Source organism: Giraffa tippelskirchi, chromosome 6 (assembly GCF_054371585.1).
Source record: "Giraffa tippelskirchi isolate mGirTip1 chromosome 6, T2T-mGirTip1v1.2.pri, whole genome shotgun sequence".
NCBI classification, from domain to species: Eukaryota; Metazoa; Chordata; class Mammalia; order Artiodactyla; family Giraffidae; genus Giraffa; species Giraffa tippelskirchi.
This window is the reverse complement of record NC_137280.1, coordinates 175,792,257-175,820,189: the sequence shown is the minus strand read 5'-3', so window position 1 is coordinate 175,820,189 and position 27,933 is coordinate 175,792,257. Positions and strand designations below refer to the sequence as shown.

At 40.3% G+C, this 27,933-nt stretch overlaps 1 protein-coding gene and 1 long non-coding RNA gene across 2 annotated transcripts in view; one reads left to right on the top strand and one right to left on the bottom strand.

The window, feature by feature from the left end:
- FBXL17 (F-box and leucine rich repeat protein 17) overlaps positions 1 to 27,933 on the top strand; it is a 510,317-nt gene that overhangs the window by 384,203 nt on the left and 98,181 nt on the right. The gene's annotated exons all lie outside the window — the stretch shown is intronic.
- Positions 10,172 to 11,485, bottom strand: LOC145511704 (uncharacterized). The gene is made up of 2 exons (XR_014058086.1): positions 11,192 to 11,485; positions 10,172 to 10,662 (listed from the first exon to the last, which is right to left on the bottom strand). It is a non-coding gene; the product is annotated as an uncharacterized LOC145511704 (long non-coding RNA).

The following is a 27,933-nucleotide window of genomic DNA, read 5'->3' as shown; positions in this document are numbered from 1 at the left end:
GCAGAAGATATTAAGAAGAGGTGGCAAGATTACACAGAAGAACTATACAAAAAAGATCTTCATGACCCAGATAACCATGATGGTGTGATCACTCACCTAGAACCAGACATGCTGGAATGCAAAGTCACGTGGGCCTTAGGAAGTATCACTACGAACAAAGCTAGTGGAGGTGATGGAATTCCAGTTGAGCTATTTCAAATCCTAAAAGATGATGCTGTGAAAGTGCTGCACTCAATATGCCAGCAAATTTGGAAAACTCAGCAGTGGCCACAGGACTGGAAAAGGTCAGTTTTCATTCCAATCCCAAAGAAAAGCAATGCCAAAGAATGTTCAAACTACTGCACAATTGCACTCATCTCACACACTAGCAAAGTAATGATCAAAATTTTCCAAGCCAGGCTTCAATGATACATGAACCGTGAACTTCCAGATGTTCAAGCTGGATTTAGAAAAGCCAGAGGAACCAGAGATCAAATTGCCAACATCCGTTGGATTATCGAAAAAGCAAGATTGTTTCAGAAAAACATCTACTTCTGCTTTGTTGACTATGCCAAAGCCTTTGACTGTGTGGATCAAAACAAACTGTGGAAAATTCTTCAAGAGATGGGAATACCAGACCACCTGACCTGCCTCCTGAGCAATCTGTATGCAGGTCAAGAAGCAACAGTTAGAACTGGACATGAAACAACAGACTGGTTCCAAATCGGGAAAGGAGTACGTCAAGGCTGTATATTGTCACCCTGCTTATTTAACTTATATGCAGAGTACATCATATGAAATGACAGGCTGGATGAAGCACAAGCTGGAATCAAGATTGCCGGGAGAAATAGCAATAACATCAGATGTGCAGATGACACCACCCTTATGGCAGAAAGTGAAGAAGAACTGAAGAGCCTCTTGATAAAAGTGAAAGAGGAGAGTGAAATATTTGACTTAAAACTCAACATTCAGAAAACTGAATCATGGCATCCAGTCACATCACTTCATGGTAAATAGATGGGAAAACAATGGCAACAGTGAGAGACTTTATATTTGAGACTCCAAAATCACTGCAGATGGTGACTGCAGCCATGAAATTAAAAGACGCTTGCTCCTTGGAAGGAAAGTTATGACCAACCTAGATAGCATATTCAGAGAAGACAATGGCACCCCGCTCCAGTACTCTTGCCTGTAAAATCCCATGGATGGAGGAGCCTGGTAGGCTGCCGTCTATGGGGTCGCACAGAGTTGGACACGACTGAAGCGACTTAGCAGCAGGAGCAGCAGCAGACAGCATATTAAAAAGCAGAGATATTACTTTGCCAACAAAGGTCCATCTAGTAAAGCTATGGTTTTTCCAGTGGTCATGTATGGGTGTGAGAGTTGGACTATAAAGAAAGCTGAGCACAGAAGAATTGATGCTTTTGAAGTGTAGTGTTGGAGAAGACTCTTGAGAGTCCCTTGGACTGCAAGGAGATGCAACCAGTCCATCCTGAAGGAAATCAGTCCGGAATATTCATTGGAAGGACTGACGCTGAAGGTGAAACTCCAATACTTTGGCCACCTGATGCAAAGAACTGACTTATTGGAAGAGACCTGACGCTGGGAAAGATTGAAGGTGGGAGAAGAAGGGGACGACAGAGCATGAGATGGTTGGATGGCATCACTGACTCAATGGACATGAGTTTGAGTAAACTTTGGGAGTTGGTGGTGGTCAGGGAGGCCTGGCGTGCTGCAATAGATGGGGTTGCAAAGAGTCAGACACGAATGAATGGCTGAACTGAAACTGTGTGCATGCAATATTTTGGGGGTTTTAAATGATTAAAAGACATAAAAGATAAAAGACATAAATAAGGCAAGATTTGAAAGAGTCCATCTTGCCCTTTGTTTGCTTTAGTCATATCCAGTCGTATTATCCTTTAGAGAAAACGTGCCTTGAGTCTAGATTGTTTCTATACTTGTTTCTAGATTCCTAACTTCATTAGTAAGGGAAAAAACGTTTTTTTTAACCAAAATAGTTTTTTCTAAGTAGTACTAATTGGCGACATCATATTTTTTGTGTATTGTATGTTTGTATTTAGATAGATATTTCCCTCCTAGTAATTATATGTCTGTACAACCTACTCCAGTATTCTTTCCTGGAAAATCCCAGGGACACAGGAAGCTGATGGGGTGGCAAAGAGTCAGACATGACTTAGCAACTAAATAACAACATAACACACTGGACTATGTCTACTTAAAGATCAGTAAATTGGTCTTGATTCAGAATGTCTAATGATATAACATCAACTGGGCCATTATCTTTCTTTTTCCTATGAGGAAACTGTGTACTAAGCAATGAAATAGCGTATGTTTAAAAACATATTTGAGGGAAAGGTATCCTAGCTTAATATCCAGTTGCTTTGCGTTTGGATAGAAAATGTGTGCTAATTTCAAAAGATCGTATCTGTATCTTAGAGAAGGAATGAGATTTTATATTTTGCAGCATCTTATTTCCATATAGAGATATCTTATTGACCTATTCACTAACAGGCTTAGTTTTAATTCATTTTTATGAATCTAAACAATGAGTTGATTAAACAGACATTGTTATAATAGGTATTTTTCAGCAGACTACTGCAGTTGATTTATGCAGTTCTTTATGTTTGCTCTTATGAAAAGACCATTTTCATCTTTTGTTTTTATTTTCCAAACATACAAGGGTCACTAAACCTCTTTAGAAATTGCTTCTGAATAGTCATTCTTTGTATGGAAAAACTACAGTATATTCCTTAAGTGAAATTCAATCAACTACTTTTATGGTAGCTGGGCTTAAAAGACATCAGTGAAAATACCCACACAAGCTCTTAAGATCAAGGCATTTGTTTCAGCTGACTTTAGTATGTACTTAGCCATTGTGCATCAAATAATGAGCAAAATAGGCAGACTTCTAATAAGCAAGTACAATATAGACAAAAGAGAACACTGATTTAAGGTCCTGGTGTCAAATGCAGTAAAACACTCTGTTTATAGCAGGTCAGGCTTGGGTTTACAATTAGCACTAATTACGGGAAAAAAATCAAAACCGCAGCTTTAAGGAAGGACACTTTTCACTGCAAGATCAAAGCCAGTCTCTGCAGAATAGGGAAGCCTCTACCACTTAATTGCACTGAAGTGCTAATTGGATTGTAAGGAACTTTCATGAGTTCCTCCAATTAGCCAGCCATCGCTGATGAAATCCAAAAGAAGAGATTATGAGTTCTTAGAGCTTTTGTCTATATGGTTGCCATTTGTATACCTGAGTGAATGTAGCCTTGCCTCCTTTTTATGCAAACTGAGGTCTTTGGGTGTCTCAGTTATTAACTTCCTATAAATAGCCTTGAAGGTAAAGCTATCCATTGGATATAAAGTCTTAACTGCATGCAAATGCTAATGGGACAACATTTAATAGGAACTATCATTTTTAGTAAGATGCTTCATTTAAAGCTTGAGAATTGGGTGCAGCTTCTTGGCTCCGGTTTGTCATCTTATGCAGTTAGGCTCCAGTAAAGCTATTTCTATTACATTTGATGTTTTTATTACATTTAAGTACTCTCCATTTTGGGTAACTTCTTTTTGAAAGAAATGGATAATCAGTAATTTCATGGTGTTTATTCTCTAAGCAATAATTTTTTATCCAAGAGAATTATTCATGGTTCTAATTGTGCTTTGCCCATACACTGCATCCCCTGTGATTTTTATTGTTATTGTTTGATCATGTAAGGCAGCAAAAATTTTGCCAACTCACCACATGAAAGTTTCTATGACAAAGTGATTTCTTTGGGCAAAACTATCCATTTGGATAAAGAAAATGGGAACCTTTGCTTGATGCCAGGTCCTCCCTACATAGAGTGAAATAAAAATTTGGCAGCTGTGGCATGAATTCACCTGTCTATATTTGACTGGGTCCATGATAAATCTTAAAAAGCTCTCACTGACATAAAATGTATTATATTATAGTTACATTCCTCAAATGTTGTTTATTTGGACGTTTGCCTAGGTGATAATTGTGCTAGGTTTCCTTTGTATTGGCAAAGGAAGACAAACTTAAGCGTTTATCCAGGATTTCAGATGTTTTGAGTTATCTGACTAACCTCATTAACTAGAAAAGAATCTAGTTTCCACACTTTACTTTCTATTATATAGACCCTAGAGTGAGTCTTCATGGAGTAAAATTGTTGATTTGCATCTCCAAAATTTGAGTATGCTAAGGATAACAGAACAGCAGTGTCAGAGAAGAGTAACGTGATTTTCCACGCTCTCAAAGTCAAACGTGTTTTCTGCTCAGTTTTTATATTTTATAATAAATAGAGGTATTAAGACAATAAAGGTACCTACTTTGTGCAATTGGTACTTTTAGACGTTTTACATACTTGATCTCATTTTCCAGGTAAGAAAACTGAAGCTTAGAAAGACTCAGTAACATAGCTATTAAGTAACCCAACTAGAAAAGCCAGGATTAAAATCCAGTTATTCTGACTTCAGAGCCTTGGCTCTCAGCTTATTGCCATTAGTGGCACAATCGATTCCTCCCTTCCGTTTAGTCTTAGCTCTTTATACATCTCTCCTGTAGGACTGACAGTTCACATCTGTGCGTTGGTTCTGATTCGTTTCTCGTTCCCCGTTTTGGAAGCTAGGGGCCGTGTCTGCGGTGTTGATAGGCCCGTGAGCGTGCCCGGCCCCAGTGGGCTCTCCGTCAGCAGGACAGGCAGAGCCCCCGCCTCTCCCAGGCCCCTCAGGTATTCCGGTCCAGTCCTGGGATCTACACAGTGTTTGTAGCTTAATAAAAGATCAGGACTTGAGAATCCTACAAGTAATAAGAAGAAAATACTGTATTTTTTTAATAGTGTTTGACTACTTCTTCCAAATATTTTACGTTTTTCTTTTCCTCCTCATCATGAATACATAATTTTCTATTACATATAAAAATTTCCCGAAAGGAGGGTGGGTTTTGTACCATGAAATTATTCAGATAGGTTTGTAAAATTAGATTAATGGGTGGCATGCATTGTTTAAAATAACTGTTTTCTCTATAAAATTTTATGCTTTTGCTAAATTCTCGCCTATCTGAGGAATCCTTTATGAGTCCTGAAATTAAATTTAAGTTGTTAAAAGAAATTTATCTATGATATAAATTTGTTGATATCTACTTCTCTGTTCTATTTATGAAGAAAATAACTAGCTTATTGTTAGTTTCCTTAAAATAAAAAGTTGTTCATTTCTAAGAAACTAACATTTGCTCTGTTATTTATAACAGATTATCCCACTGACATCTTCTAAACTACATTTAATAATGTAAGAAAAAAATTTAAAAATCCCATTTGACATGCAAGGTAGCAGCAATAACTTCTTTGTAATGGTCTTTCAATTTTTGCGTTAAATGATGTTTATTATCCTTGTCTATATTTGGGAGTAATACCAATATCAAAGGGCGTGTGTTGTGTAGGGGGCCTGACAGAGTAGATGGTTAATAATTAGTAGCTATTTACATAGTGGAATGCTAGTCACAGTGAAAACATGAGTTACTAAACAATGTCGTTAACTGGTGTACCGCCCTACATGAAGGGTTTTCTACTGTCAGTCCTAACTTTTAGATACAGTTGGCCCTTGAACAGTGCAGGGATTTGGGGCCCCAACCCTCTTTGCCGCTAAAAATCTCTATAACTATTGTCGTTTTTCTCTACATGGTTCTGCATCCCTGGATTCAGCCAACCAGAGGTCATGAAGTACTATAGCACATATTTATTGAAAAAAATCCACATGTAAGTGGACTCATCCAGTTCAAATTCATTGTTGCTCAAGGGTCAACTGTGTTTATAATATATAACTTTATGTATTTTAAAATTTTTTGTAAAATACACGTAACTTAAAAGTTACTGTTTTAACCATTTTAAGTGTACAGTTCAGTAGCATTAAGTACACTCACAGTGCTGTGCTGAAAAGTTCCAGAACTTTTCAAATAGAAACTGTTACATCTCTTACTTTAAATTTTAAAATAGTATCCACTTGAAAAAATTAGACAACTAGAGCCAGACATCCTGGAATGTGAAGTCAAGCGGGCCTTAGGAATCATCACTACGAACAAAGCTAGTGGAGGTGATGGAATTCCAGTTGAGCTATTTCAAATCCTCAAAGGTGATGCTGTGAAAGTGCTTCATTCGATATGCCAGCAAATCTGGAAAACTCAGCAGTGGCCACAGGACTGGAAAAGATCAATTTTCGTTCCAATCCCAAAGAAAGGCAATGCCAAAGAATGCTCAAACTACCGCACAATTGCACTCATCTCACATGCTAGTAAAGTAATGCTCAAAATTCTCCAAGCCAGGCTTCAGCAATACGTGAACCGTGAACTTCCAGATGTTCATGCTGGTTTTAGAAAAGGCAGAGGAACCAGAGATCAAATTGCCAATATCCGCTGGATCATCGAAAAAGCAAGAGAGTTCCAGAAAAACATCTATTTCTGCTTTACTAACTATGCCAAAGCCTTTGACTGTGTGGATCACACGAAACTGTGGCAAGTTCTTCAAGAGATGGGAATACCAGACCATCTGACCTGTCTCTTGAGAAACCTGTATGCAGGTCAGGAAGCAACAGTTAGAACTGGACATGGAACAACAGACTGGTTCCAAATAGGAAAAGGAGTACGTCAAGGCTGTATATTGTCACCCTGCTTATTTAACTTATATGCAGAGTACATCATGAGAAACGCTGGGCTGGAAGAAACACAAGCTGGAATCAAGATTTCCAGGAGAAATATCAATAACCTCAGATATGCAGATGACACCACCCTTATGGCAGAGAGTGAAGAAGAACTAAAGAGCCTCTTGATGAAGGTGAAGGAGGAGAGTGAAAAAGTTGGCTTAAAGCTCAACGTTCAGAAAACTAAGATCATGGCATATGGTCCCATCACTTCATGGGAAATAGATGGGGAAACAGTGGAAACAGTGTCAGACTTTACTTTTTTGGGCTCCAGAATCACTGCTGATGGTGACTGCAGCCATGAAAATAAAAGACGCTTACTCCTTGGAAGGAAGGTTATTGTCAACCTAGATAGCATATTTAAAAGCAGAGCATTAATTTGCCAACAAAAGTCCATCAGTCAAGGCTATGGTTTTTCCAGTGGTCATGTATGGATGTGAGAGTTGGACGGTGAAGAAAGCTGAGCGCCGCAGAATTGATGCTTTTGAACTGTGGTGTTGGAGAAGACTCTTGAGAGTCCCTTGGACTGCAAGGAGATCCAATCAATCCATCCTAAAAGAGATCAATCCTGGGTGTCCATTGAAGGTCTGCAGTCGAAGCTGAAACTCCAATACTTTGGCCACCTCATGCGAAGGGTTGACTCATTGGAAAAGACCCTAATGCTGGGTAGGATTGGGGGCGGGAGGAGACAGGGACGACAGAGGATGAGATGGTTGGATGGCATCACCGACTCGATGGACATGAGTTTGGGTGGACTCCAGGAGTTGGTGATGGACAGAGAGGCCTGGCGTGCTGCAATTCATGGGGTCGCAAAGAGTCGGACACGACTGAGCGACTGAACTGAACTGATAGTGAACATTTATTTATTATGTTCTCTTTTATTCCAAAAGCATTTCACTCTTCAATGAGTACATTTACTCTAATGAATTAGTAAATAAAAGACATCATCAAAAACATCTTGATCTTTTCTTACCCAGACTCCAAGAACCCACCTCCTACTTTTTGTTCCCTCCCACTCATTGCCAGCTTCCCACCCATGATCACTTGAAATCAAGTTTAGCTGAGAAAGCTGTTCAACCAAGATAGGTGTTTTCACAACCAAGTGAAAGCATTCTCCAACCAGGTGTCTTTCAAGACATTTATCAGGAAAAACATTTGACATTAGTTCTGTTTTATCTGCACCAGGCCAGGTTTTGACTGATTTTGATTCACCCATGAGTTTAAATCATCTCTGATTATCTCCCCTGGCTTTGCCCCGTCTTAGTGACAACTCCCCCCACCATTCCCTTAGTTAGCAGGCATTGGCCAGACCCGACGATCCCAAGTCTGTGCCTCTTGCCTGGGTTGCTTTTTCTGCCAGAGTGCCCCTCCCCAACTGGAATCCCCCCTTCTCTGCAGCCAGCTGGTTGTTGCTGTCACTTTGTGCTCAGCTCAGACTCACCTTCTCAAGGAAGCCTCTGGCGCCCAGCCACCTACCTCTGCCCTGTGCTTCCGCAACTTCCTGTGCAAAACCTCTGGTCACCTGTGTAACATTCTGCTGAGAATAGGAACTCACTGGCCTTCTTGCCCTCTAGCTGAGGAACTCCCTAAAGTTTGGCAGGGTGACTTGTAAATATGTATAACCCTATTTCCTAGTACAGTACCTGGCAAAGAGAAGGCAGTCAGTAAATCAGTTCAGTTCAGTTCAGTCGCTCAGTCATGTCCAACTCTTTGCAACCCCATGGACTGCAGCACGCCAGGCCTCGCTGTCCGTCACCAACTCCTGGAGTTTACTCAAACTCATGTCCTTTGAGTCTAGTGATGCCACCCAACCATCTCATCCTCTGTCATCCCCATTTCCTCCCGCCTTCGATCTTTCCCAGTGTCACAGTCTTTTCCAGTGAGTCAGCTCTTCGCATCAGGTGGCCAAAGTATTGGAGTTTCAGCTTCAGCATCAGTCCTTCCAATGAATATTCAGGACAGATTTCCTTTAGGATGGACTGGTTGGATCTCCTTGCAGTCCAAGGGATTCTCGAGTCTTCTCCAATACCACAGTTCAAAAGCATCAAATAGTAAATAGTTATTAAATAAATGTTACAGTTTTAGAACTTCTCCCATTGTAGTCAGCCTGTCAGACCCAAGTACGATGGAGTCCTATGTTTGTATTTTCAGCCTATCAGGACCCTCTGGGGGTTCCTCTTAAGATGAGAATGGATAACTGAGCAACTGTGACTGTGTCTATCAGGAGGACAAGTCGAGTCTCAGAACCGTGGATCAATGAATGTACTCGGCATACAGGAAAAGCAAGGTAGCCAAAGGAGCAAAAATAAAAAGGAATCAAGAGCCACCAGGAACCACTAAGTCTCCCAGATTTCCCTCCTGCCCGTATCATCCCTGTTCTTGGTTAATCTGAATATCAGTTTCCACAACAGAAGAAGGCCCTGGGACTAGTGTGTGACGTGAGAAACAAGGTACACAGATTAATATTAGTAATTGAGAACAGATCTACTGAAATGTTCCCTGCAATAAAATAAAATGCATTTTATTACTAAGTGCTGAATAAAGCTCCCGGAGCTTTTCTTGTGTTTTTGAGACCATGTTAGTTCCAAAGACCAAAAAAGAAAAAGTATCAAAGAAACAGGGAACTCAGAGGCCATTTCTTGTCCCAACTTTAGCAAACCACTTTAAGCTCTGGTCTGTCAATTGAGACCATGTTGGAAGGGACCTGAAACTGATGTTTTAGGTAAAATTCAGCAGACTTAGTCCTCATGTTATAAGAACCATTGTAACAAAACTTTGTACATCCATCAGGCATGTGAACTGTTTTGTCTAATAAAAGCCACTCCTACTAAAATATAACATATGATGGAGCGATTAGCATGCTTTTCACATTGTGACCATTGAAACGTAGCAGCCAAATAAGCTAGTGAATTTGATGAGTGAGTCAAAGGGGGCACGAAGTTGATCAGAACCAGGTGAAAGGCAGGTGAAGCATATCAGAAAATGCAAGCAGAAATAAAATCCACCTCAATGACAAAGAGTTGCCTGTGCGTCTGTGAGTGTCCGTGTGATTGTTTTGCAGCCCTGCATATTAAATAATGATCGTGAATGCTTGAATTTTCTGTATAACTGAATACAAAGTAAGTTGAAAATACATGAGGTTCTTCTAAAGGATTCCTGAACACTTTTCTTTTGTATAAAGTGGTGTTTGTACTTTGCTGGACCCAGGGTTCGATGAAGAGAATTTCACCCATCATCATCTGAACTAAGTGATGGGTCCTGAATGCAGAAGGCCCCCACCTATTAAGAGGAGCACAATCCCGTGGCCCAAGCCCTCATCAGAAATATCACGGGCATTGTGCATGTAGGAGAAGGCCCTTTGATGTACGCACCAAGGCTGTTACCATGGAGACCACATTCAAGTCACTTCCTGACGCTAGAGCACCTGATCTTCATGTCTCCACTAATTTCCACAGAACCTTGACCAGACTTGACATTTTTAACTCTAATGTGACAGACTTTATTTTAGAAAAATGTGTGATCGCTCCATCATTCATAAAACCGAGGAGGCAAATTTTTGAAAGGTGTGCAACAGTCCCTGTAAAATTTGGAACCCAAGGCAGATTTTCCTCCATTGTCCTGTTTCTTAGCTTGTGACTGGATTATTTTCTGTGCAATTTTGGATGTTTTACTGTTTTACTCTGGGAAAAAGCACAGGCCTGTCTAACGTGGGGAAAACAGGCCACAGAGTGTTAGCTCGCGGGCAGACGCTTTGAGGAGGGACAAGGACTAGGAGAAGGGATCGCTGTTTCGAGGTGTGGCAGGAACACCCAGCAGAGTTCATTTTCCAGCCTTTCTCCGTTCCTCAGAGAAGAGAGGGTCCCAGAGTCTCCGTCAGATGGCACCGTCGCAGCGTGCTGATGAGGGACCCCCAGCTGGGCAGGAACCATGGCTGCTGAAGGCGCTGTGGCCGAAGGGCGGGGGGTTCTGACGGTTTGAGGATGGGAAGGAGCGCGTAATGATATACTTTCTGAGGTGGACACGATGCAGGCAGGCTGCAGGTCACGTTTTAAAGTAAAGGATGTGGTTTCTTATAAATTCTCTCTAGTTTGCCCTGTTGTTTTTAACTGAACTGAGTTGTGGGACATCAGCTTGAAATAAAATTAAGACATGGATAGTAGCTTTCTAAGGGTGGCCGTAGGAAACATCTTGTCAGTGTCTCTGCATTAAAAAGCTCAATCATTTGCATTTTGGTCCTTTTTAAGAGCAGGTTAACTTGTAGCTGACCTGTCTATAGAGGGATAAATATTGTAGGCTTTCCTTTCTTCACAGAAGGAGGCAGAAGAGGATGTCAATTCTCAAATTTTTAGCTAGCTGAGGCGACCTCACTCTGAGGTCTATATACCGTACCTTTTGTTCTGAGAATAAAGATTTGATCTTAGTCAACAGGAATCTTAAAACTAAAGAAAGGGAAATGGTGCTAGCCTATGAAGGGAAGGGAGATATTTAAACTTACCCAAAAATAAAGGAACAGTTGTGTATCTGTGTGCTGAGAACAACTGACAGAAAAAAAAAAAGAATCTGGCCTATATTTTCTCCTAATTTTACTCATGATTCACTTTTTTAAAAGCCACTTCATCTCTGTGTACCAGAGTTGACTCACAATCTTAAGGGAGATAATTATGACCTCCACCTGGATTACACGGCCCTTGTACCATTTCAGCTTCGACATTTCCCCTGCCACATCAGCAGCTAAGAGTTTATTTCATGGATGCAGGGCCTCATGCCCTGCACAGAATGCCTGGTTCACAAACTTCTGTTTAAGGATGCATTCTACACGTCATTGTCCGTCACCCTCTAGAATCAACTAGGTCACTTAAAGCTGTTCAGTGAGAATGGTAATGGGGCTTCATTTTGAAACATTTTTTTGTTTTTCCTCAATCCAACGGAATCATCAGGAAGTTTCCACCACAAGTATAAATATTTGCGAACTATATTCTCTGTAGTTAAAATGCAGTTCGTGGTGCCGGCTTCTGTTCTGTGTGTGCTTTAAGTGTGTGTGTGTGCTGTGTTTGAGCATATAGAGCAGCTTAGGTGACATCTGAGTAGATGTGGACAGAAAGTCGCACAGTCATGTTAGGTGGAGAAAAGGAATAGGCCCCAGCAGAGGAAGCCAGTGTAGTCAAGTGAGATAAAATCTGTATGAGGCTCTGAAAAACGACATGCAACAGTTTCTTCACTAATACCAACGTTAAGCATAGTACTTTTTTTGTAATGTATTTCTAAATGTGTATTCCAAGTAGGAATTAAAGATTCTCTTCTTCCTAATTTTTTTTTTTTTTTTTTGGTACTTTGGCCTGAAGCCATTGTTTTTTTTTTAACCAGTAAAAAAATCCTGTTTCCTTTCTCTCCTCTCCAGTGTGAGAACGGTTTATTAGCGTGTTACTTCCTGATCATGCTAATTGGCCAAGTCTCACGGAGCAGTTGGCGGAACCAGATGTTGTTTACGCCGCTCTTCCCAGCCTCCAGCCCCGCTCTCCTCACCTGTGCCCGTTAGAAGGCCAGTGCCGTTCGTCCTCTCAGCTGTAGCCTTCCGGCACCAGGATTTTTAATCAGTGCCGCTGGAAGGTTGAGAAGGCACACGGGAAAGAAACTGATAATCAACAATGACTATATTAAGCAAAGTGGTGAAACCATGTAAATTTAAAACGAAAGGAATCAACCTCACAGTTCTGAAGGTGACAAATCATACCCTCGTTTTAAATGTGAACTCAATGCAAATCCATTCGCTACCTTCCCAACGCTATCGGTGTGAGATTTGGGCACAGTGCAACTAAAAATGTATCTTTGTTTTGGAACCGTTTTCTTTTTCGGGGCTTCTCTTGACTTTCCCTAAACTGTCCAGTGGGCAGTCTCTCTTCTGCCCACTCGTATAAGAATAATTTTGTGAAGATTTGGTGAAACTTCTCAGAGTTTCATCAGATTTCTTTATCTTAGAGACTTAGGAACACATCACCCAGAACAGTTAGTCTCTTTTCTTGGCTGCTGTTTTGAGGTGCATCTTGTGGGCCTGCGGCAGGACGAGTTAATTGTCACTGTGGGGACTGAGCTACTAATGCAATCTTGGAGAGCCTCCTGTGTGCCAGGAGTTTTCTTTCATCCCATGGCATCTCTGTGGGAGATTAAAATCCTTCTTTTCAAGGTGGGGAACCCAAATCGCAGAGAGTTGAAGTCACTTATAACAGCTGGAGCCTCAGTCTACCTGCCCTCTGCCACTACACCTTCTGACTGTGGAAGGAAACCTAGAGATTCCCAACACCACACTGTACACAGCAGAGTGGCCAAGTCCTGCAGCAGGCGTTCTGAAACCTAACTGTACAGAGTAATCACATGGGGAACTTAGTACAAGTGCAGATTCCTTGCTATACCTGCAGAGGAATCTGAATATACCTCCAGGAATCTGAACTTTGAACAAATACCCCAGGTAATTCTGAAGCAGTTTTCCACTTTGAGGATTGCTTTTCTATAGGTATTAATAAAATATCTGTAAATAAATATCCATCCATACATACATACATCTATCACGTGTATGTGTATCTGGAAGAGTTTCTGTAATAATTTTTACTTTAAGGGGAAAAAAAACCCTGACTTCTCTTGCCACATGATGTTTAATTTTTTTACAGTTTTAATGGCAACTCCTTTTTTTTATCAGCACCCCTCCTCTGTCCACTTTATTCCTCCCAAGAAAGCTAAAGAGCTGGTTTTGCTTTCTTCGGATTTATTCAAGAGTTTATTAATTTTTGAGTTAAGTCTTTTTAAGTATTTCTGAGGATATTTTCATTTTGATAGGGTCAGAATTTTATTTGAGATTGATGTCTCTTAGTGTTTTGAGCAATATTTCTTAGACACTTTAAACCGCAGAGATTGATTTTAACTACTGGACATAACTTACTTTTAAAGATCTTTGGAAGATGGGCTATTCTGAACCGAGATATAAGTGTAGGCTACCTTGAGAATCTATGTCTCTGAAATAATAATGAATTGGGAAAAAGTAGGTATAGCAGCAAATCTTTTGTTATGAGAAATTTTTAATTGAAAAAATTAGTTTTCCATAAGCCAGTGCATTTTTCATGGAGAAAGGCTATTGGTGACACTTACTAAAGTGTGCAACATTTTGCTAATTTAAAAAAGGTCTACTTCAGATCGATCGTGACCTTATCAATAGGATGATCTCATTCATCTCCTTTGGAGACTCTTGTCACGGGGAACTACAATAGCTCTGAGCTGCCTCTACTCTGATTGCAAAATCAACATTAAGGAAGGTTGCAGAATCCGTTTGTGGTAAAGTGAAGCATCTCTGTGATCTTTCTTAGTTATTAGTTTTTAAAACATAAAACATCTTTGTAATATTTCTTAGTTTTTTTTTTAAAAAAAATCACAAGCCCACACTACTGATAATCACTCTAATTTCTTTTCTTTTTTTTTCTTAAGACTAAGAGCTCTTTAGATAAAGAGGGAGAATGAATTTTTGGTATTTATTGAATTTGTGGTTCTTTTAGATCAGTACTTCCTCCTGCTTAACGCACTATTTTGTTCATATAAATTATTCTCTTCATTGGAAACAAATGTCAAATATCACCAACTGTAATAAAAAGTAAAATTACTTATGTTTTACTAGTTTTCAGCATTTACTTCTAAAAAATGTTTTATTATTTGAAAGAATAATTTTATTTCCTTGAAGTTGGGTAAAATTTAGAATGGATTTTCAAAATGCATTCCATATTCTGTACTTAACATATCTAAGGTCTGTCAGTAAATTAATGAGATTGAATTTCCTGTGTGGACTTTGAAGTAAATTTCTGGCTTTAAAGCTGCTTTTTGTATCAGAGCAGGAATTATGCAATCTGTAGTTCCTTGAGTCTAATTTTATAGATAATAAGGAAAAGGAGAAAGTCAGTTTTCCTATAGTTAACCTTCTTTCATTTCTGTTCTGCTTTTTACTTTTATTAATTTTGTACTAGCCATTTCAGCTTTCTCATATCAGTTTATCAACTTCCTTTCATTTCTAGTCTTCTGTGTCAAAACTGTTTTCTCTCCATCTGCTGTCTTTTCATTCATATCTCCTTTTAAAATCTGTTTCCTCTCCTGTAGACTCATGAATATGCCATGGTATGTCAACTGTCTTTGACTGATGAGAAGGGGGAACAGAATTCTTTACTTCTGAGATTGTCATTCTGCCTGTGTATCAGTGGAACAATTAGAATCAACTGTCTTTGCCTACTAATGATTCCACAAGTTAGACGTAGGAAGTTGAAACAGGCTGTCTTCCTCGAGGAGCCCCGCGCTCGGGACAAGCGCGCCCTCCCTTGCAGAGTGGGCGGTGGGCTGCTGTTCAGTGCACGTTGTTTGGCGTGCTCCCCAACTGATCTTTCCTGAGACATACTGACCCCTTAAAGCTGTTGCTGTTTTACATTATTTTTGTTTCATGTATGTGTCAGGAAAAACATAATTGAAATGGCCGTATTTTGGTAATATCCGTAATACTTGATAAGGGTTATTTTATATTCATTTTATTTTGTGTACACCTATTTATCTTAATTCTCACTTATAAATATTATGTTAAATGAGATGCTCTTTTAAGAGGAATATTTAGTTACTACTCAATTTTTTCTTTTAATATTTAAACTATCAGAAAATATTTGCAGATATCTTGTTCATGTTTTAGAGCTACATCAGCCAAGTTGCACTGGTCATAGCAAACACCCACTTCCAACAACACAAGAGACAACTCTACACATGGACATCACCAGGTGGTCAACACCAAAATCAGATTGATTATATTCTTTGCAGCCACAGGTGGAGAAGCTCTATACAGTCAGCAAAAACAAGACTGGGAGCTGACTGTGGCTCAGATCATGAACTCCTTATTGCCAAATTCAGACTGAAATTGAAGAAACCACTAGACCATTCAGGTATGACCTAAATCAAATCTCTTAGGATTATACAGTGGAAGTGAGAAATAGATTTAAGTGACTAGATCTGATAGACAGAGTGCCTGAAGAAGTATGAACAGAGGTTCATGACATTGTACAGGAGACAGGGATCAAGACCACCCCCAAGAAAAAAAAATGCAAAAAGGCAAAATGGTTGTCTGAGGAGGCCTTACAAATAGCTGTGAAAAGAAGAGAAGCAAAAGAGAAAGGAGAAAAGGAAAGATATACCCATCTGAATGCAGAGTTCCAAAGAATAGCAAGGAGAGATAAGAAAGCCTTCCTCGGTGATCAGTGCAAAGAAATAGAGGAAAACACCAGAATGGGAAAGACTAGAGATTTCTTCAAGCAAATTAGAGATACCAAGGGATCATTTCATGCAAAGATGGGCACAATAAAGGACAGAAATGGTATGGACCTAACAGAAGCAGAAGATATTAAGAAGAGATAGGAAGAATACACAGAAGAACTGTACAAAAAAGATCTGTGATCACTCACCTAGAGCCAGACCTACTGGACTGTGAAGTCAAGGGGGCCTTAGGAAGCATCACTACAAACAAAGCTAGTGGAGGTGATGGAATTCCAGTTGAGCTATTTCAAATCCTAAAAGATGATGCTGTGAAAGTGCTGTTATGCCAGCAAATTTGGAAAACTCAGCAGTGGCCACAGGACTGGAAAAAGTCAGTTTTCATTTCAATCCCTAAGAAAGGCAATGCCAAAGAATGCTCAATCTACTGCACAATTGCACTCATCTCAGACACTAGCGAGGTAATGCTCAAAATTCTCAAAGCCAGGTTGCAACAGTACATGAACCGTGAACTTCTAGATGTTCAAGCTGGATTTAGAAAAGCCAGAGGAACCAGAGATCAAATTGCCAACATCCGTTGGATCATCGAAAAAGCAAGATTGTTCCAGAAAAAAACATCTACTTCTGCTTTATTGACTACACCAAAGCCTTTGACTGTGTGGATCACAATAAACTGTGGAAAATTCTGAAAGAGATGGGAATACCAGACCACCTCACCTGCCTCCTGAGAAATGTGTATGCAGGTCAAGAAGCAACAGTTAGAACTGAACATGGAACAACAGACTGGTTCCAAATAGGGAAGGAGTACGTCAAGGCTATATATTGTCATCCTGCTTATTTAACTTATATGCAGAGTACATCATGAGAAACGCTGGGCTGGAGAAAGCACAAGCTGGAATCAAGATTGCCAGGAGAAGTATCAATGACCTCAGATATGCAGATGATACCACCCTTATGGCAGAAGGTGAAGAGGAACTAAAGAGCCTCTTGATTAAAGTGAAAGAGGAGAGTGAAAAAGTTGGCTTAAAACTCAACATTCAGAAAACTAAGATCATGGCATCTGGTCCCATCACTTCATGGCAAATAGATAGGGAAACAATGGAATCAGTGACAGACTTCTTTTTTGGGGGCTCCAAAATCACTGCTGATGGTGACTGCAGCCATGAAATTAAAATGGCTGCTCCTTGGAAGAAAAGCTATGACCAACCTACACAGCATGTTAAAATGCAGAAACATTACTTTACCAACAAAGGTCCGTCTAGTCAAAGGTATGGTTTTTCCAGTTGTCATGTGTGGATGTGAGAGTTGGACTATAAAGAAAACTGAGCACCAAAGAATTGATGCTTTTGAGCTGTGGTGTTGGAGAAGACTCTTGAGAGTCCCTTGGACTGCAAGGAGATCCAGTCAGTCAGTCCTAAAGGAAATCAGTCCTGAATATTTATTGGAAAGACTGATGCTGAAACTTCAATAGTTTCGCCACCTGGTACATAGAACTGAGTCAATGGAAAAGAACCTGATTTGGGGAAAGATTGAAGGCGAGAGGAGAAGGGGATGACAGAGGATGAGATGGTTAGATGGCATCACTGACTCCATGGACATGGGTTTGAGTAAACTCCAGGAGTTGGTGATGGACAGGAAGGCCTGGTGTGCTGCGGTCCATGGGGTCACAAAGAGTCGGACACAACTGACCAGCTGGACTGAACAGCCAAGAACATGTTACAAAAAAATATGATTCAACACAATGAGAATTTACTAAGTACTTACTGTATGTGTAAATTTTCCAGGTGTTATGAGAATTAACAGAAAAATTTAAAGTTTGCTAATTGGTGACACAGTAAGATAATATGATTAAGTATCAAAATAATTGGTAGACTCAATCAGTGGTCTGTGAGTTCAGCGGAAAGAGATATCAGTATGAATTGATGACCTTGGACAGGTTAGTTGAAAAGATAATATTTGCCCTTGTCCTTCAAAGATTGGTATATTTCAATATCATGCCCATATCAAAGACCTTTTACTTATTATTTTATATTTAGAAGATAAAAGGAAGGAATCAAGGGTGATTTTAAGATTTCATGCTGGGATAACCTGAAGAGTGAAATGACATTAGTTGAGGGGTGGGTATCTTGGGAGCTGGCTTGAGAGAGAAGCTGAAAAATCTGGTTTGGGACGTTTGAAGTATGAGATCCAGTAGGAAGCAGAGATACAAGAGACCAAATGATGCAGCAAGGACAGAAATGGGTGCAGTTCTGTATAGTCGAAAGCAGACAGCTGGGCCTGCAGAGACCTGAGTTCTGTTAGTGCCCTCCCTGAGCCCAGCTAGGCAGGTTGAGTGTGACCAAGAGGCTTAATGGCTTCTCGCTTCCATTGTCTTAGACATAGGAGGCTTGACATTCCTTGCATTTTAACATTCCATAAAGAAACATTTCAGAGTTTTCCACACACAAGTAATAACTGAGTCCATAAAAGCACATTTGACCTTTTACGGTCAGAGGAGTATTTAGTGAGAGTAAAGGAAGGAGGTTGGCGCCGGAGGAGCACTGCAGTTTTGTGGTGGATGAAGCCAAAGTGGAGGGGAGTGTTGTCGTGGGCAGATGACCGTGTTAAGGAGGGGAGAGGCAGCGTGGGTGACGACAACACAGGTGTAAGTCAGGAGTCACAGTTCACGTCTGCTGACTTTCTGTCCGGCTCTCTCTGCTGAGACAGATGTCGGGCTGCGGCCCTAGAGGGGTGTTTCTCAGAGGCTGTGATCACTAATCACGAGATACAGATTTCACCTTGCGTGGAATATTGGTATATTTTGCATCAGGAAACTCAAATTAAATTATTGACTGTTCTAACAAAAACTGGACTTTTTTAGGCCAAATCATATTTGCATACACAGGCAGAATATGTAGGATATATGAAAGTGCCATTTATGCCATTTAAATAGTTGGAATAACCTTGCTTTCATCTGTGACTACTTACTTCAGGTCTGTATTTTAGAAACATGCCAGTGTATTAACCAGAACCAGTGACAACATCGCTTGATTATCTTATTTATTTGATGGTATATTAAAATAACACAAACACATTTGTGAGCCCAGAAGTTGACACGTATCTGAAAAATCATAATTTGAAGAAATCTTTGAAGGCCTAACAGTTTCTTTCTTTCAAATTTAACCCTTCAATAAAAAATGATTATATTAAATTACTCATAATTTGTAACCAATTCTGTGACTGGAGTCTCAAATAACTAATTAGTTATTTATCCCCAGAGATGATACTAAGAAAGTTTCAGTCCTGTTGGAGGGAGATGTGGAAAATTGCCAACATCTAAAATAGCTACTTTAATTTTAAAAGTATTAGCAAGGCAAATCAAAATCCAAATTTTATTCCATCAAAAGAGAAAACCATAGAAAGGTGATTTTATAGAGGAAAGCAAAGAGTAAATATAAAAATGTTTGAAAGAGATGAGCCATCAATTATTTCATGTATCTACACTTAAGTTGGCAGATATGGTCATACTTAAGCTTAGACTAAAACTTGTTTGTTTTATTTTAACATATGTGTGTTCCTGTCCTTGCAGTCCTACAAGTATTAAGATGTCCAGATTTTAAGAAATTTGTTGAGATAAAATGAGAATAAGAAATATTAATTCTAAATTCTATTCACTCTCAAGAGAATTTATTGTTTTGGGACAGACTTTCTCTCTGAACCATTGTATGAACAATGATAAAAAACCAATTATACTTTAAAAAAAAAAAAACTGCTTTGGACAAGTAGAGGTTATTTGTATTCATCTCATCGAGTGCTATGCCGAGAACTTTTGTTGCCTGCTTTGATCTATGAAAAATGACTATTTTGAACTTTTTTCCTATTTCCCCTTGTCTCATACATCCTAGGCAGCTTTTATCCTTAAAATGTATTTGATGCAATAAACTGCCATTTTTTTAAAGCACGACTGTGTATTAAATGTTTTAATATACTACTTAATACCCACTCTGTTTTTCGTTTTTGGAGCAAGAAACTGAGACTTAGCTGAAGGAAGTTGCCCGGGGTCACTGAGCTAGCTCATGGCAGAGCCAGGATTCGGAGCCTGCTTGCTTACCTCTCTTCTACACTGTCCTTTATTTCTTGGCCCTCCGTTCCAGGCCCCTGCTTAGTGCCAGGGAGCTAACGAGAAAGAGCTTCGCCCCCATCTCTCTGATCTCGTGGCCCTCAGGCGTGCGGCGGGTGGGGGTCACTGCCTGGCCTTACATGATTCCCCTGGCAGTCCTAGGCCCACCAGTGGCGGCCAGAGGGGGTTCTCCCCGGTATCAAGTGACATCAGCCACAGCCTCTGTTCTCCCAAAGTCTTCAGGCAATTTTCTGTCTCAGCTGCAAGGGGACTGTTGCCTAAAGCAAGTTCTCGTTGTGACACTACCCAGTATTTTCCAAGACTTCTGGTATTCTCTCAACAGGAAAACAGGGCAGACATGTTGCAGAAGAGTCAGCAAGGAGTGTTACCTGCATGCACTGAAAGTGTGCTTGTGCAGCAGTAGGGATCAGAATTCCTGGGCCCAGCGAGCCCTGAGCCCAGACCGGTAACGAGACTCCCTTTGTTCCAGCCCCGTGTAACCCGCTGCCAGTCTGGCCCATTGGGACCGTGGCGGCAGTGAGTCCGTGCAGCTCACCACGTGATGACGGCCTTTCCAGCACGTGTCTACCACTTACTAGGACATTAGTGGCCGGCCGGCCTCCAGATGCCCGGCCGTGACTGTCACACAAAGGAAACACTACCTTTCTTGGATGTCGCTATTATGATTCGAAAATGAGTTTTGCCTTCATGGCTGCATCACATTTGGAATCTCTCTTTGATGTTGTTCTTAGTTTGGGCTCATGGTGCTCACGAGAGCTGTCACACATGAACCACATCCATCATGTGATTCTTAATTTGCTCCATTATGACAAATGGATTTAGACACAAACTTGCAATTACCTATTTTGAGGTTAATAGCAGATTTGGGGTTGTAATTGGTTCCCAGATATTCAATTTAGGGAAATTATTTCTCACCCAGCTCAAAAACTTGTTCTAAATGGGCAAATTGTATTTTTTCCTGTCACTGCAAAATTGTGCCAGATGAGACCATATGAGTCATCTAGCCTAGTGATACACCCAAAAGTTGTTACCAGACGAGAATATCTGTGCATGCTGTGAGGTGTTCTGCTCTCTGCCATTATCTCACTTATCCACTTGATTTTGGTATGGATCTCAAATTATTGCTGAACAGTTTATTCTATAAACTCTCTCCATATAGGGACTATTGTATGGTGGTTATTCTATTTTTATAATGTTCGCAGTCTTAATAATTTCTTGCACTTATCACTTTTTAATCTAATGGGAAGACTGTTTATAAAGGTTGCTATACCTTTTGATTTTCCTCTTGGATCTTTTTGTTAAGTATAACATATTTTAAATGATTGTACATCTAAAACCATCTCAGAAAGTGTCTTTCTAAATGAGCAGAGGTCCTCTCACAGGATTCTTTTTGAGTATAGGTACTTTTTCTTGGTGAGTTTGCATAGATTAGAGTTCTCTTTCTGTACAACTCTCTCACCTTACGTGTGCATTCTTGTACATCTTTGAGAAATGGTACACATTCATCTATTTCAGAAAAAACTTCCTTTTCCTTACAAATCTTAGAAACAGGAAATCATAGGCCTAAGGGATGCCAGTCAACAAGTGACTGCAAACAGTTGTTGTGAGAGATGGAAACATGGGCATTAGAGGCAAAGAAGATTCCGAAAGCAGCTAGATTAGAAGTTGGCTAATATGAGGGCTGAGAATCCAGGTTCTGGAGTCTTGCAGCTTGGATTTGGCTCATGTTCAGCTTTTTTCTATTGGACCATGGGCAATTTCCTCATCAGAAAAATGGTAGTGTCTACGTGATAGAGCTATTGTGAACATTGAATGAGTAATTCTGTAAAGCTCTTGGTACATCCCTAAGTGCCTAGGAAAAGTTAGCTATTCGTATTGTTCTCTAGTCCTTGCTCTTATCCAAAAAGGAATCTCTTTCCATGTGGTTCTTTGAGGATGATCATTCAGCCTGTACTTAAAACTTTTCCTATGAAGAGACATTTGTTGCTTTCCCAAGTATTCCCCCCACACCCCCATTTTTGAATAGTTCCAATAGTGAGAATTGAAGTTATCTTCCTTATGACTTCTATACTTTGGGTCCACATCTGCCCACCAGGATGTTTATAGTGCACTTTCTATAACAAGTCTTTTCAAATATTTGAAATATCTTTTCCATCCTCTCTTCCAAGCTTTTCCTTCCAAGGATGATGACTCCAATTCTCTTAGCTATTTTATATATAACATTGTTAGCAGGACTGTTACCTTCCTACTTGTCCTAAATTGGTCCTTAATTCACATGTTAATGTCACTATTAAAATATGGTCCCTAGAATAAAACCAGATGTTATCTGACCAGTGCAACGTGTGACTTCTCTTGCTTTCCATATAAATAGTATCATCGTCTAAGTTGTTTTTAGCTTTTTTTTTCCTGTGTGCTCATTGGGGTAGGTAGGTGGTGTTGAATGCACTCTGCTTTTTTCTCTTAGATACTAAAATCCTAAACTACTTAACATCCTTAGGTTCTCTTCACATTAACTGTGAAATGCCCTAAGCCATTTTTGGCGCTATTGCTATTTTAACCCAAGTGTAAGACTTTATATCTTATTTACAGACTTTATTTTATTTATTTTTATTATACACACACACAAATTTGTACATGTATATATTTAACTTTTATAAAAATGTTGTTAAATGTAGTAATCCCCTTGTTGACATAGCAATGAGAAAAGAGTATATGTTGGAAGAAGTATTAGAAATGGTTCATTAGTTTTTTGAAACACCTAGCTTTGTGTGGTACACAGAATAGATACTCTGTCTTTATTGACTATAAAATATTCAAATAGTGACCACTCCTTAAGTACTTGCTATGGACCAAGAACTGTCATAAGCATTTTACAGGCAGGTTCTACTTCTTAGCTGCATTTTTATAGCATAACCTTTATAATGTAAAGAGAGATCTTAGAACTTGCTGAAGCTCACACAGCTAGTTGATGATGGAAAGGTAGACAGAAACCAAATCCTGTATGTCCTGAAGATGAGGGAAAGGGTGTAGATTCGATTCAAAAGCCATTGGTAGGACCTTGAAGGGTGCTCCCTGGGGACTGACGTAGCTAGGTTTGTGGCTTTAAAAGGATTGCTCCTGCTGCTCTGCAGAGAGAAGATTGGAGGATGGCCAGAGAGCAAAGAGGCCCCCAGGAGGCTGTTAACGTTCAGGCAGGTGTGGCCTGGAGGGCAGAAGAGTAGCAGAGAAGTGGAAGGGGAGACCTCCTCTGGAGTGGGGTCCTCAGAATGTGGTGGGTGGTTGGGTGTGTGGGCAAGGGAAGGGAGGACTCTGGGGTGACTCCCAGATTCCCCACTTCAGCTGCAAGATGGCTCTGATGATTAAAAATATTGATGCAAATTAAAGAGACCTAATCACTTACATGATTTTCCGCTCAGAATATATCTTAGTGGGTGACTAAATGAATGGATGACACATGTTAAAGTTTAAAGGCTATTTTCTGGAGGTTTACTTCTCTATTACCTCATATTACTGAGGAAAATTTTGTAAGACAATGTCCTTAGAAAGTGGAGCCTTTTTTTGATAACCCTAGTACCTCAAGAGATTTTTCTCTCTAGAAGAAAATGCCTTTTTTTTTCCCCCATGAGCATCGTTGGCAGGCAGCGATTCTCATTTGTCCCTTTATGTTTCCAAGCTTTTTAGTCGTCTCTGTTTCTGTGAGCTTAAGTCATGGGCACATGTGTCTAACACCTCTGTTCAGGATATGTTTCAAATGTGGAGATGAGAGAAGGGATAGAGCTGGAAGAAGGTACAAGCGAGGAACAGAAAGAGGAGGACCACAGACTCTTACGTCTGCGAGCACCCTCACAGACAACGCCTGCTGAACCGCTCGCTTCAGTGTGGTGGAAACCAAGGGCCAGAGACGTCGGTCTTCATCCATCCCGGCGCCTTAGGTCCTCAAACTAGGGTTCTCTTTACTGCCTTGATTTTCCCTGCAGCTCTCTTTTAGAACCCAGCTCTTTAGGAAGTAACTGTAGAACAAGAACCAAATTCTAAGTTCAGGAAGAAGTAGCTTCCACCTGATGGTTGGAAACGATCGTAGAAAAAAGTAGATTAGTGAGAACCCCAGATTTTAGCGATCAACAGGTGAGACATGTGAGAAGAGAAGAGAAAAGAGCTTAGGGTAGATGCCCCGGTGAGAGTCAACAGCACAGCATCCAAGTTCAGTCAGATCTCAGGACAGTGGGAGTCGCGGGTACGTCGAGCCCAGGTGCCAGCTCGTGACGAGTTGCGAAGGGGACCAGTAGGCACATTTTAGACATTGAGATAAAGCTGAGCATCTTACCGCCCAGGGAGAGTTGACTACTTCCTGAAGATTTCCTTCTGTATTACCTCTTGGTCTTAAGGAAGAATTTTATAAGACAGTGTCCTCAGGAGAAAAGCTTAAGACCTACAGGAGCTTGAGACCAGAGCTGTAAGTAGAAAGCAACAGGCATGAGTCGTTCCACCTGAGAGCTAAAGCCAGAACCTTGGTGCATGAGAAGCCGAGCCCTCGAAGCTGGGGTCCGTCAGCAGTGCCGGGGTACTGGCCATTTACTCGGCCTGTCCGGCCTGGACCATACGCTCTAATTTTCTGATCAGTCCATGATAAGAGGTGGGGAGCTGGGGTTCATTGAGAGCAACGGATGAGGAAGACCATGTGTGTTTTATCGTAGAAGAGTTATGAACAGGTGTACAGGCAAGAGTCACCGTCACAGTCCTGGTGCTCTCCCAGCACCCGGCCCTGCCAACAGCTAGCCGCTGTCCTGAGGTTCCCCATGTGAGGGTTTTTCTGCACGCGCAAGCCGAACAAATCCAGTGTCCTTGTTTCCTGTCCTATTTTACAGAGCAGCAGCGCATTATCGCACTGTTCTTTCTGTACCTTACTATTTTCATCTGATAATTATTTCACAGTACAGGAGTCATTCAAATCCAGAATGCATCCAGGGCTTTCTGTCCCTAATGAAAGTCTCAAGATACATAGTTGTGACTCACGATTAAGTCAGATTGAGGAAAGGGACAGTGTGAGAACCCTGGAGCTTGTGCTTGAAAAGGCCGCTGTTGGGTCACGCCCCGCGTCCGGGCTGCGTGGCCGCTCTGGTGCAGGGCCTGCGGGCTTAGCCCTGTCACTCGCCAGGCTGGCGTGCTGAGTGGTAAACAAGAGAGGGCTAGACTGACCGAACTCTGAGGAAAATTCTAATTCTAGAACTGATAACACTGTCTGAGGAGTTTAAAATCTCACCAGTCTGCTGTCAGATATTGGAACACGTCTGGCTATTGAATTTATTACGTGGAGGTGCGTGTTATGGCAACTTCCTTCAGAAAGAATTGTCTTCAAAGTGATTGACTTTTTAAACTGTGAAAATTCTAGATATTCAGAAAAGCATAGAGAATAGTGTACACACATCAGTATGGGTGCATGTGTGCTAAGTTGCTTCAGTTGTGTCCAACTCTTTATGACCCCATGGACCGTAGCCCACCAGGCTCCTCTGTCCATGGGATTCTCCAGGCAGGAACACTGGGGTGGGTTGCCTTGCCTTCTCCCATGGGAAGCATCAGTATACCTTAGCTTAAAAAAAACAGATGGTTACAGCAGAATTAAAGTCCATACTTATATTTCATTTTTCCCCTCCAAAAGTAACCACTCTCCTGATTTTGGTATTCATTGGTCGCACACACATCTATTTATTTTTGCTTCATTTGTATATATCTATGAACAATATAGATCATTCCTTTGCAGGTTTTAAAATTTTATGTAGGTGGTACTTTACTATATGCATTTTTTTCTTCTCACTTTTTTGTTGTTGTTCAGCATTATGCTTTTTTGACTTATCCATGTTGGTATATGTGTCCTAGTTAATTCGCTTTTTGCCATCTTGTAAACAGTCCCAATTTAATTATTCATTCTCCAATTGAAGGACATTTACGTGATTTTTCTCTTTTTCTATTACAAATGGTGCTGCAGTGAATATCCTTGGATATATCTCTTTGTGTCTAAGAATAAATCTAGGAGTGCATCTCCAACTTTGCTAGATATTGCCAATTTGCTCTCCAAAGTTGTGCTAATTTACACTCCCACCATCAGGTATAAGGTTTTTCATTGCTCAACGTCCCTGCCAACGTTTGGTGTTGCCAGACTTGTTAATGTTTGCCAATCTGATGGTGTGAAGTGATATCTCATTATGGCTTTAATTTGTATTTACTTGATTTTTTTCATGAGGTAGAGAATTTTTAGATATGTTTATTGGACCTTCTTATCTTAGATTGCCTGTTGGTATCTTTTTGTTTTTCTGTCTAGGAGATTGTTTTTATCTTATTGATTTGAGGCATTCTTAGACAATCTGGATGCTAAACTTCTGTCAGTTACATGCTTTGTAAATATCTTCTCCATCTATGGCTTGACTTTACTTTGTTTATGGCATCTTCATGAACATGTCTCATTTTAATGTAGTTGTGTTTATCATTTTTTGCTGTGTTTTGTTCCTTCTATTTTGCCTTTTAGAGGCCTTTTCTATTCAAAATTATACTTAGATGTTATCCATCCAAAACCATTTTTTAAAAGTATGTTAGCCATTTGTTGAGTATCCCATCCTTTACACAGTGTCATTTAATTAATTAAAAAATGCATTCTAAACCATATAACATTCCCATCAGACTTAATATCCTAACAAAAGTATTTCTCTCAAGATGGCTGCCCTTGCTCTTGGAAATTTATCTTTTTAAAATTACATTCAAAGTCTGCTATAAATTATTTAATAACCATAATCATTGGTAAATTTTTATTTAAGGGTAGATTTAATTTTTGGCAAGGATTAGAATTTCTTTAGAATAAGCTTAGTGATGAAACTACAGAGTGATTTTTTTTTTTTTTTAAACTTGCAATGAGATGTACCTCCAAACTCTTAAGACTACTTTTTTGGTGTGAACATAAAAAGTCTCTGAAGCAGACTTCTAGAAAAACTCTCAAACTTGTTTGAAATAACAGTAATTTCAATATAAATACAGGCAGAAAATTGCCATTATGTTTATTTGGAAGTTTTATCCTGGTACATTTAAGCCAATTTCTTGTGACTTGGCAAGGCAGCCAGTTCTGCAAATAGATGAATGAATGAAATCCTGAGCAATAAATGCAAAATTGAAAAATATATAAAGTGCTATGAAACTGAAGAAGGTGTGTAGGGAGGATCTGACCGTTGAGAGGAGTCAAAGAAAGCTACGTGATAATGAAAATGACATTTGAACTGAACCGGGGAGGATGAACAGAAATCCTTCAGATGAAGGGCATGATATGCAAAACACGCAGCATAGGCACAGGAGGATAAAGTTGGCATTAATATGCAAGGCACCTTCAACATCAGGAGTTTATTTAATGTGGTCGGAAATACTACATTAGGCAACCACAATGTGGTCCCTTACGCCAGATGTAGCCGCAAAAGTCTTTCAAGCGTGGGACCAGCATGATTGCATCTATATACTTTTGGTCAAAATCATCCTGACAACAGTGTAGTTAGAGAACTTTTTCTGCAAAGGGCCAGAGTGTAAATAATTTAGGTTTTGTGAGCCATACGATCTCTCTCCACCGCAGTGGCCTGAAAGCAGCCATTGATAAAACAGAAATGGGTGGGCGTGGCCGTGTTCTGATTAAACTTTATATACAGAAACAAGCAGGGCTGCCCTGGTAGTCCAGGAGTCAAGAACCTGCCTGCCTGTGCTGGGGGCACGGGTTCAGTCCCTGGGCCCGGAGGGTCCCACACGCCGCAGGGCACCCAGCCCATGGGCCGTAACTAAGGAAGCCCCGTGCCAACAGCCTGCTCGCCCGCAGC